At 44.9% G+C, this 11,433-nt stretch overlaps 2 long non-coding RNA genes across 2 annotated transcripts; one reads left to right on the top strand and one right to left on the bottom strand.

Moving 5' to 3' along the window:
* Positions 1-807: 807 nt before the first annotated feature.
* On the bottom strand, positions 808-1,991 carry LOC138643578 (uncharacterized). Its single transcript, XR_011314195.1, has 3 exons — positions 1,908-1,991; positions 1,327-1,658; positions 808-941 (listed from the first exon to the last, which is right to left on the bottom strand). It is a non-coding gene; the product is annotated as an uncharacterized lncRNA (long non-coding RNA).
* Positions 1,992-10,061: 8,070 nt separating this feature from the next.
* Positions 10,062-11,116, top strand: LOC138643577 (uncharacterized). Its single transcript, XR_011314194.1, has 3 exons — positions 10,062-10,101; positions 10,351-10,682; positions 11,068-11,116. It is a non-coding gene; the product is annotated as an uncharacterized lncRNA (long non-coding RNA).
* The last annotated feature ends 317 nt before the right edge of the window (positions 11,117-11,433 follow it).

The raw sequence follows: 11,433 nt of genomic DNA, 5'->3' as shown, positions 1-11,433 counted from the left end.
CACTGTATGTCAACACCAAATACGTCATTACAAACCAGTAATGGTAGACTTAAAATGGCTGGAAAGCATGACAAAAATAAATATTTACATGTAAAATTGCTGGTTTAATAAAGCAACCTAAAGCCTCTTTCAAGGGCAGAATAATATTATATATATATACATATTCCATGTAAACTCAAAGTGGGCCACAGATGGAATGTGGCACTACTACAAAAAGACAAAATCACTGCAGAAGCACCAATTATCAAAAGATATTTGGACATGCAGGTCAAGGGCATACGGTCTGGTGTTGTTGACAAAGACATCACATATAGAACCAGCAGGAGTGATACTAGTACGAAAGGTGCTTATATTAAATTAGAGTCCTAGTAGTGCTGTTCACATAGAGATCCAAATTCTACCTAGGCTACTGCAAGTTATTGCTAAACAGAAGACCTAGTTCAAAATATAAAAGTGATGAATGATGATAACAAAACCAGAAACATATAAAGCGTTCCTAGACATAAAGAGGCAACAAAGCAGCGCACCAATAGTGGGCATGAACGAGTCTTTCAGGATTGCTTATAGAACCCTGTAAATAAAAGGTCCTCATTAAGGCCAAACGGAGCTTTACAGTTCAAATTGAAGATCCATTTGGACTCGCGTCTTAGCAATTCCAACGTGATGTCTCCCCCTCTGATGTCTGATTGGACCAACTCCAGGCCCATAATTCGTGTTCCCCTATGTTGGGAGTCGTGTACAGATAAATAATGCGAGGCCACCGAGGACAAGGTTTTCCCCCTTTCCAAGTCTTTCTTTGCTGTGGTGATGCTTGAAAAGTGCTGCTGTATTCTCTTTTTCAGTACTTGAGTCGTCTGACCAACATACGTTTTTGGACACGGACAGATAAGAGCATAAATCAGATTCCGAGTTTTACAGTTGAAGTAGGTTTTTGTCACCACCTTGAAATGAAGAAGGGGATGGAATGAGAGTCACATCATTGTTGATAAATGGGCAAATGTTGCAGCTGCCACATGGAAATGTCCCAACGAGTTTAGTCCCTCTGTTTAGCCGAGTTGTTGGGCGTTTAAAGTGGCTATGGCTCAGAGAGTCCTTAAGGTTTTTTGGTCTTCTGGCTATCAAGGTTGGCTGTGTGGAGATGTGTGATTTAAGTTTGGGTTTGCTACGTAAAATCCCCCAATATTTAGTGAGTATCTCTCGAACCTCCCGCCACTGGTTATTATAAGTTGTAATAACACCCAGAGGTTTAGAAGGTCCCTTCACACGGGGCTGCAATAAATCCCCTCTGCCCGCATCTCTCGCTGCAGTGTAGGCACGTGCAATTACCTTTTTTGGATAGCCTCTATCCTTGAACCGGTGGGTAAGATCCTGTGAGTGCATCCGAAAATCTTCTTGGGTACTGCAATTTCGTTTTATGCGATAAAATTGCCCTTTTGGAATCCCTTTTCTTAGATGCTGTGGGTGAAAACTTGAAAATTGTAAAAGGCTATTGGTAGCCGTCGGTTTACGATACAGAGTGGTATACACGCACCCATCCTTAGGGTAAAGCTTGAGATCCAAGAATTCCACTTCTCTCTGTGACAGGTGTGAGGTCAGCCGTATATTCCAGGGGTTTTGGTTCAGAGTCATAATGAATTGATGACATTCTTCCAGGGTGCCTGTCCAGAGAAACAAGATATCATCAATATAACGATACCATTTGATGACATGCATGGAAAAAGCCTCCAGACAGTACACCCTGGTTGACTCCCACCACCCCAAAAAGAGGTTTGCGTACGAGGGCGCACAACGTGCGCCCATCGCAGTACCTCTGGCTTGCCTATAGAAAACCCGGTCGAACACAAAATAGTTTTTATCGAGTACAAATGACAGTAGATCAAGCAAAAAGGAATCATGTAACCTGTCACCTGTTGTGTTCTGGTCCAAAAAGAAGGCAACCGCCTGAATCCCCAGATCATGCCGTATGCAAGTATATAGGGACTCAACGTCCAATGTGACGAGGTACACATCAGGTGGAACACTCAGGTCCTGTAGCTGTTGGATCAAAAAAGTGGAATCCCTAACGAAGGAGTCCAAGGAGGCAACAAGAGGCTGTAAGAAAAAATCAATGTAAGTACAAGGACGCTCCAAAAGTCCCCCTATCCCGGACACAATAGGTCTACCTGGTGGTGTCTGTACGGATTTATGGACCTTTGGAAGTAGATAGAAGGTTGGTACTCTCGGATGGTGATTAGTCATAAAATCTCTCTCGCGCTTGTTTATAATACTCCTGGTGAATGCCGAATCCAGAAGGCGATCCAATTTGGCTTTAAATACATCAGAGGGGTCCGAAGGAAGGACCTGATAACAATCGGAATCTGACAGTTGGCGTCTAGCTTCATCCAGATACAATTCAATAGGCCATAAAACCAAGTTACCACCTTTATCAGCCTCGCGGATGACAAAGTCTCGATTTGAACCAAGTTTCGCAATAGCTTTTTCTTCGGCCTTATTAAGATTTCTCCCTTTATTAGGGTCTGGTTTTAGGCCCTGTATCTCATCACATACTGCATTAAAAAAGCTCTGGATGGCTGGAAAAAAAGACAAGGAAGGTGTAGCCTGTGAAGGTAACCTACCAGGGAACTTTTTCTTCTTTTGATGTCCTCCTTCATTTTCCTCCAATAGGTCCAAGAGGTCCCTAAAAACTTGTCGCTCTCCCATGGGTAAATCATCCAAAATGGATGGTTGATGATATAGCAGTTTGAACGCCAACTGTCTGCAGAAGAGATAGACATCCTTTATGACAGTAAATTTGTCCATAATGTTGGTAGGGCAAAAGGAGAGTCCCCTCTCCAATACCGAGATCTCTACATCAGACAAAATATAGGAGGACAAATTAATAATGGAGAGCTTACCAGATTGTACTGGACCAGCCGGCATTGTGGGCACATCTATCGTTTCCTGTTCAGTCGTGTCTCCCGTCTGTATTTGGGGGACCAGACCCTGTAGTTCTTGTTCCGTTTTCTTTTGGCCGTGTCTCCTCCTTCGGCCCCTCCGGTTATGCCTTCGGCCTCGCTTTGTTCGGACGATAAAAAATCGCTTGATGTAAGTTCATGAAGATTCGCTATACTTTTATCCATTGGCACATTGAGGTTCGTACCCCTCTTGTTGCCCTTATGTGTCCATCTATATGCTCGCCCATTTTTAAAATCCAACTGATCTCTTTTAAATTTTTGCTTCTTACCCCCTATAATGTCTTTTTCAAATTTATCAATTATATCCTTCAGCTGGCCCTGAAATGGCTCAACTAAGGTTTTTTTGTCAAACTTTTCCAACTTAATTTCACTAGTCTTTATTTTCTCTTTAATAGCAGACAAAATTACCCGATCATGTTCAATAAGCATCTCTATGAGGATATTTGAGCACTTCAATAAGCCGTTCTCCCACGTATTTTGGAAGTTGGCATCTGCTTCCCAGGCCGGAAAAATTTGGACTCTAAGTCCTCTGGGCACCAGGCCCACCTTTCTGTACTCCTCCAACGTTTTTATGTTCCACCATGTTTTGGTGAGTGACTTATGCAATCCAATTAATTCACTAGATACTCCATGAAAATCCAGATCCTCATTACCACTAATGGCCACATTGAGGGGGGTATCCTCAAAGATATTACCCATTTGACTATTCCATGCTGCTTCCCTAGCTGCCAGATCCATGCCAAAAATTGCTACAATAATATACAATATCTATCCAAAAAATAAGTCAATCAGTTATAGAAGACTATCAGCGTGCCACGCCCAGAAAATGCGGGAGAAAAACAGACAACCGCATACAAACTGAAGGCTTGATAAGAAAGAGAGGGGGCACCACAGATTCCAAGGGATCCAACCAGGGTCAGCGTACCCCCTGTCTCCACTCCCCAGGTGGTCCTGAGTGTGTCCAGCAGCCCTTGGCTCTATTTTACATGCCGTGATTGAGCTTTGGTCATCTAGCCCCAGAGGCTTTGGTGTTGTGAATTCTGTGGCTGAGTTCACTTCTGTGGTCACAAGTGGTATTGCAGTCTCTGGGCTTCCTCCCTCAGGTGTTTTGGTGAGCTCGTTGGCTGCCTTGCTATTTAGCTCCACCTGAGTCTGTCTTCCTTGCTCCTTGTCAATGTTCCAGTGTTGGATCTGAGCTACTGCATCTTTCCTTGGGCCTGCTGCTCTGCTAGATAAGTGCTTCTAGTTTGTTTTCTGTTTTTTCTGTCCAGCTTGCTATTAACTTTTGCTGGAAGCTCTGAGAAGCAAAGGGGTGCACCGCCGTGCTGTTAGTTCGGCACGGTGGGTCTTTTTGCCCCTTTGCGTGGTTTTCGTTTTAGGGTTTTTTGTAGACTGCATAGTTCTCTTTGCTATCCTCGCTCTGTCTAGAATATCGGGCCTCACTTTGCTGAATCTATTTCATTCCTACGTTTGTCTTTTCATCTTGCTAACAGTCATTATATGTGGGGGGCTGCCTATTCCTTTGGGGTATTTCTCTGAGGTAAGTCAGGCTTGTATTTCTATCTTCAGGCTAGTCAGCTCCTCAGGCAGTGCCGAGTTGCATAGGTAGTGATAGGCGCAATCCACTGCTGCTTATAGTTGTGTGAGGATAGATCAGGTACTGTAGTCTACAGAGATTCCACGTCTCAGAGCTCGTCCTATTGTTTTTGGTTATTGCCAGATCTCTGTATGTGCGCTGATTACTGCACGCTGTGTTGCCTGATTGCCAGCCATAACAGTACAAGGAGCCAAACCAATGATTCCCAATAGAGGGAAAAAAGAAATCCTGACATCATTTTTTTTTCTTAGCTCTGTCTTCAGTCTTTTTTTTCCCCTAGACATTAGAGTGCTTCAGGACACAGCTGTGGACATGGATATTCAGGCTCTGTGCTCCTCAATGGATAATCTCGTTGTAAATGTACAAAAGATTCAAGATACTATTGATCAGAAATCGATGCTAGAACCAAGAATTCCGATTCCTGATTTGTTTTTTGGTGACAGAACTAAGTTCCTGAGCTTCAGAAATAATTGTAAGCTATTTTTGGCCTTGAAACCTCATTCTTCTGGTAATCCTATTCAACAGGTTTTGATTATTATTTCTTTTTTGCGCGGCGACCCACAGGACTGGGCGTTTTCTCTTGCACCAGGAGATTCTGCATTGAGTAATATTGATGCTACACCTTTGGCCAAGAATAAGCCTCAGTACTGGGCCCAGCTGACCATGTGCATGGCTCCTGCACATCAGGAAGTTATTCGCTTTCTGGTACTGCATAATTTGCATGATGTGGTCGTGTTGGGGTTGCCATGGCTACAAACCCATAATCCAGTATTGGATTGGAACTCTATGTCGGTAACCAGCTGGGGTTGTCAGGGAGTACATGGTGATGTTCCATTTTTGTCTATTTCGTCATCCATTCCTTCTGACATCCCAGAGTTCTTGTCGGACTTTCAGGATGTATTTGAAGAGTCCAAGTCTGATGCCCTACCTCCGCATAGGAATTGTGATTGTGCTATCGATTTGATTCCTGGTAGTAAATTCCCTAAGGGTCGTTTATTTAATTTGTCCGTACCTGAACACACCGCTATGCGCAGTTATGTGAAGGAGTCCCTGGAGAAGGGACATATTCGCCCATCGTCGTCACCATTGGGAGCAGGGTTCTTTTTTGCAGCCAAGAAGGATGGTTCGCTAAGACCGTGTATTGATTACCGCCTTCTTAATAAGATCACTGTTAAGTTTCAGTATCCCTTGCCATTGATTTCTGACTTGTTTGCTCAGATTAAGGGGGCTAGTTGGTTTACTAAGATTGATCTTCGTGGTGCGTATAATCTGGTGAGAATCAGGCAGGGAGATGAATGGAAAACGGCATTTAATACGCCCGAGGGTCATTTTGAGTATCTGGTGATGCCGTTCGGACTTGCCAATGCTCCATCTGTTTTTCAGTCTTTTATGCATGACATTTTCCGTGAGTATCTGGATAAATTCTTGATTGTTTACTTGGATGACATTTTGATCTTCTCAGATGATTGGGAGTCTCATGTGAAGCAAGTCAGAATGGTTTTCCAGGTACTGCGTGCTAATTCCTTGTTCGTGAAGGGATCAAAGTGTCTCTTCGGTGTGCAGAAAGTTTCATTTTTGGGGTTCATCTTTTCCCCTTCTACTATCGAGATGGATCCGGTTAAGGTTCAGGCCATCCAGGATTGGACTCAGCCGACATCTCTAAAAAGTCTGCAGAAATTCCTGGGCTTTGCTAATTTTTATCGTCGCTTCATCTGTAATTTTTCTAGCATTGCCAGACCATTGACCGATTTGACCAAGAAGGGTGCTGATTTGGTTAATTGGTCTTCTGCTGCCGTGGAAGCTTTTCAGGAGTTGAAGCGTCGTTTTTGCTGTGCCCCTGTGTTGTGTCAACCTGATGTTTCTCTTCCGTTCCAGGTCGAGGTTGATGCTTCTGAGATTGGTGCAGGGGCGGTTTTGTCACAGAGAGGTTCTGGTTGCTCAGTGTTCAAACCATGTGCTTTCTTTTCCAGGAAATTTTCTGCTGCTGAGCGTAATTATGATGTGGGCAACCGAGAGTTGCTGGCCATGAAGTGGGCATTCGAGGAGTGGCGTCATTGGCTTGAGGGTGCTAAGCATCGCGTGGTGGTTTTGACTGATCATAAGAACCTTACTTATCTTGAGTCTGCCAAGCGCTTGAATCCTAGACAGGCCCGTTGGTCGTTATTTTTTGCTCGTTTTGATTTTGTGATTTCATACCTTCCGGGCTCTAAAAATGTGAAGGCGGATGCTCTGTCTAGGAGTTTTGTGCCCGACTCTCCGGGGTTGTCTGAGCCGGCGAGTATCCTCAAGGAAGGAGTCATTGTGTCTGCCATCTCCCCTGATCTGCGGAGAGTGTTGCAGAAATTTCAGGCTAATAAACCTGATCGTTGTCCGGCCGAGAAACTGTTCGTCCCTGATAGGTGGACTAGTAAAGTTATCTCTGAACTTCATTGTTCGGTGCTGGCCGGTCATCCAGGAATCTTTGGTACCAGGGAGTTGGTTGCTAGATCCTTCTGGTGGCCATCTCTGTCACGGGATGTGCGTGCTTTTGTGCAGTCCTGTGGAATTTGTGCTAGGGCTAAGCCCTGCTGTTCACGTGCCAGTGGGTTGCTTTTGCCCTTGCCGGTCCCGAAGAGGCCTTGGACACATATTTCGATGGATTTCATTTCTGACCTTCCCGTTTCTCAAAGAATGTCGGTCATTTGGGTGGTCTGTGATCGCTTTTCTAAAATGGTCCATCTGGTGCCCTTGGTTAAATTGCCTTCCTCCTCTGATTTGGTGCCTTTGTTCTTCCAGCATGTGGTTCGTTTACATGGCATTCCTGAGAATATTGTTTCTGACAGAGGTTCCCAGTTTGTCTCGAGGTTCTGGCGAGCCTTTTGTGGTAGGATGGGCATTGACCTATCTTTCTCCTCGGCCTTCCATCCTCAGACTAATGGCCAGACCGAACGAACCAATCAGACCTTGGAAACATATCTGAGATGTTTTGTTTCCGCTGACCAGGATGATTGGGTGTCATTTTTGCCGTTGGCTGAGTTCGCCCTTAATAATCGGGCCAGCTCGGCTACCTTGGTCTCTCCATTTTTCTGCAATTCTGGGTTCCATCCTCGTTTCTCTTCAGGACAGGTTGAGTCTTCGGACTGTCCTGGTGTGGATTCTGTGGTGGACAGGTTGCAGCAGATCTGGACTCAGGTAGTGGACAATTTGACCTTGTCCCAGGAGAAGGCTCAGCTTTTCGCTAATCGTAGACGCCGTGTGGGACCCCGACTTCGTGTTGGGGATCTGGTTTGGTTATCTTCTCGTCATATTCCTATGAAGGTTTCCTCTCCTAAATTTAAACCTCGTTTTATTGGTCCGTATAGGATTTCTGAGATTCTCAATCCGGTGTCTTTTCGTCTGACCCTCCCAGACTCCTTTTCCATACATAATGTATTCCATAGGTCGTTGTTGAGGAGATACGTGGCACCTATGGTTCCATCTGTGGAGCCTCCTGCCCCTGTTTTGGTGGAGGGGGAATTGGAGTATATTGTGGAGAAGATTTTGGATTCTCGTGTCTCTAGACGAAAACTCCAGTATCTGGTCAAATGGAAGGGTTATGCTCAGGAAGATAATTCCTGGGTTTTTGCCTCTGATGTCCATGCCCCAGATCTTGTTCGTGCCTTTCATGTGGCTCATCCTGGTCGGCCTGGGGGTTCTGGTGAGGGTTCGGTGACCCCTCCTCAAGGGGGGGGTACTGTTGTGAATTCTGTGGCTGAGTTCACTTCTGTGGTCACAAGTGGTATTGCAGTCTCTGGGCTTCCTCCCTCAGGTGTTTTGGTGAGCTCGTTGGCTGCCTTGCTATTTAGCTCCACCTGAGTCTGTCTTCCTTGCTCCTTGTCAATGTTCCAGTGTTGGATCTGAGCTACTGCATCTTTCCTTGGGCCTGCTGCTCTGCTAGATAAGTGCTTCTAGTTTGTTTTCTGTTTTTTCTGTCCAGCTTGCTATTAACTTTTGCTGGAAGCTCTGAGAAGCAAAGGGGTGCACCGCCGTGCTGTTAGTTCGGCACGGTGGGTCTTTTTGCCCCTTTGCGTGGTTTTCGTTTTAGGGTTTTTTGTAGACTGCATAGTTCTCTTTGCTATCCTCGCTCTGTCTAGAATATCGGGCCTCACTTTGCTGAATCTATTTCATTCCTACGTTTGTCTTTTCATCTTGCTAACAGTCATTATATGTGGGGGGCTGCCTATTCCTTTGGGGTATTTCTCTGAGGTAAGTCAGGCTTGTATTTCTATCTTCAGGCTAGTCAGCTCCTCAGGCAGTGCCGAGTTGCATAGGTAGTGATAGGCGCAATCCACTGCTGCTTATAGATGTGTGAGGATAGATCAGGTACTGCAGTCTACAGAGATTCCACGTCTCAGAGCTCGTCCTATTGTTTTTGGTTATTGCCAGATCTCTGTATGTGCGCTGATTACTGCACGCTGTGTTGCCTGATTGCCAGCCATAACACTTTGGTAACTGTGTGCATGCCTCGTGGTAACTGTGTGCATGACACGACAGAACAGGAAACGATAGATGTGCCCACAATGCCGGCTGGTCCAGTACAATCTGGTAAGCTCTCCATTATTAATTTGTCCTCCTATATTTTGTCTGATGTAGAGATCTCGGTATTGGAGAGGGGACTCTCCTTTTGCCCTACCAACATTATGGACAAATTTACTGTCATAAAGGATGTCTATCTCTTCTGCAGACAGTTGGCGTTCAAACTGCTATATCATCAACCATCCATTTTGGATGATTTACCCATGGGAGAGCGACAAGTTTTTAGGGACCTCTTGGACCTATTGGAGGAAAATGAAGGAGGACATCAAAAGAAGAAAAAGTTCCCTGGTAGGTTACCTTCACAGGCTACACCTTCCTTGTCTTTTTTTCCAGCCATCCAGAGCTTTTTTAATGCAGTATGTGATGAGATACAGGGCCTAAAACCAGACCCTAATAAAGGGAGAAATCTTAATAAGGCCAAAGAAAAAGCTATTGCGAAACTTGGTTCAAATCGAGACTTTGTCATCCGCGAGGCTGATAAAGGTGGTAACTTGGCTTTATGGCCTATTGAATTGTATCTGGATGAAGCTAGACGCCAACTGTCAGATTCCGATTGTTATCAGGTCCTTCCTTCGGACCCCTCTGATGTATTTAAAGCCAAATTGGATCGCCTTCTGGATTCGGCATTCACCAGGAGTATTATAAACAAGCGCGAGAGAGATTTTATGACTAATCACCATCCGAGAGTACCAACCTTCTATCTACTTCCAAAGGTCCATAAATCCGTACAGACACCACCAGGTAGACCTATTGTGTCCGGGATAGGGGGACTTTTGGAGCGTCCTTGTACTTACATTGATTTTTTCTTACAGCCTCTTGTTGCCTCCTTGGACTCCTTCGTTAGGGATTCCACTTTTTTGATCCAACAGCTACAGGACCTGAGTGTTCCACCTGATGTGTACCTCGTCACATTGGACGTTGAGTCCCTATATACTTGCATACGGCATTATCTGGGGATTCAGGCGGTTGCCTTCTTTTTGGACCAGAACACAACAGGTGACAGGTTACATGATTCCTTTTTGCTTGATCTACTGTCATTTGTACTCGATAAAAACTATTTTGTGTTCGACCGGGTTTTCTATAGGCAAGCCAGAGGTACTGCGATGGGCGCACGTTGTGCGCCCTCGTACGCAAACCTCTTTTTGGGGTGGTGGGAGTCAACCAGGGTGTACTGTCTGGAGGCTTTTTCCATGCATGTCATCAAATGGTATCGTTATATTGATGATATCTTGTTTCTCTGGACAGGCACCCTGGAAGAATGTCATCAATTCATTATGACTCTGAACCAAAACCCCTGGAATATACGGCTGACCTCACACCTGTCACAGAGAGAAGTGGAATTCTTGGATCTCAAGCTTTACCCTAAGGATGGGTGCGTGTATACCACTCTGTATCGTAAACCGACGGCTACCAATAGCCTTTTACAATTTTCAAGTTTTCACCCACAGCATCTAAGAAAAGGGATTCCAAAAGGGCAATTTTATCGCATAAAACGAAATTGCAGTACCCAAGAAGATTTTCGGATGCACTCACAGGATCTTACCCACCGGTTCAAGGATAGAGGCTATCCAAAAAAGGTAATTGCACGTGCCTACACTGCAGCGAGAGATGCGGGCAGAGGGGATTTATTGCAGCCCCGTGTGAAGGGACCTTCTAAACCTCTGGGTGTTATTACAACTTATAATAACCAGTGGCGGGAGGTTCGAGAGATACTCACTAAATATTGGGGGATTTTACGTAGCGAACCCAAACTTAAATCACACATCTCCACACAGCCAACCTTGATAGCCAGAAGACCAAAAAACCTTAAGGACTCTCTGAGCCATAGCCACTTTAAACGCCCAACAACTCGGCTAAACAGAGGGACTAAACTCGTTGGGACATTTCCATGTGGCAGCTGCAACATTTGCCCATTTATCAACAATGATGTGACTCTCATTCCATCCCCTTCTTCATTTCAAGGTGGTGACAAAAACCTACTTCAACTGTAAAACTCGGAATCTGATTTATGCCCTTATCTGTCCGTGTCCAAAAACGTATGTTGGTCAGACGACTCAAGTACTGAAAAAGAGAATACAGCAGCACTTTTCAAGCATCACCACAGCAAAGAAAGACTTGGAAAGGGGGAAAACCTTGTCCTCGGTGGCCTCGCATTATTTATCTGTACACAACTCCCAACATAGGGGAACACGAATTATGGGCCTGGAGTTGGTCCAATCAGACATCAGAGGGGGAGACATCACGTTGGAATTGCTAAGACGCGAGTCCAAATGGATCTTCAATTTGAACTGTAAAGCTCCGTTTGGCCTTAATGAGGACCTTTTATTT

This window comes from Ranitomeya imitator, chromosome 6 (assembly GCF_032444005.1).
Source record: "Ranitomeya imitator isolate aRanImi1 chromosome 6, aRanImi1.pri, whole genome shotgun sequence".
Lineage (NCBI taxonomy): Eukaryota > Metazoa > Chordata > Amphibia > Anura > Dendrobatidae > Ranitomeya > Ranitomeya imitator.
Note: the sequence above shows the minus strand (reverse complement) of the source record. Positions and strands in the feature narration are given on the sequence as shown.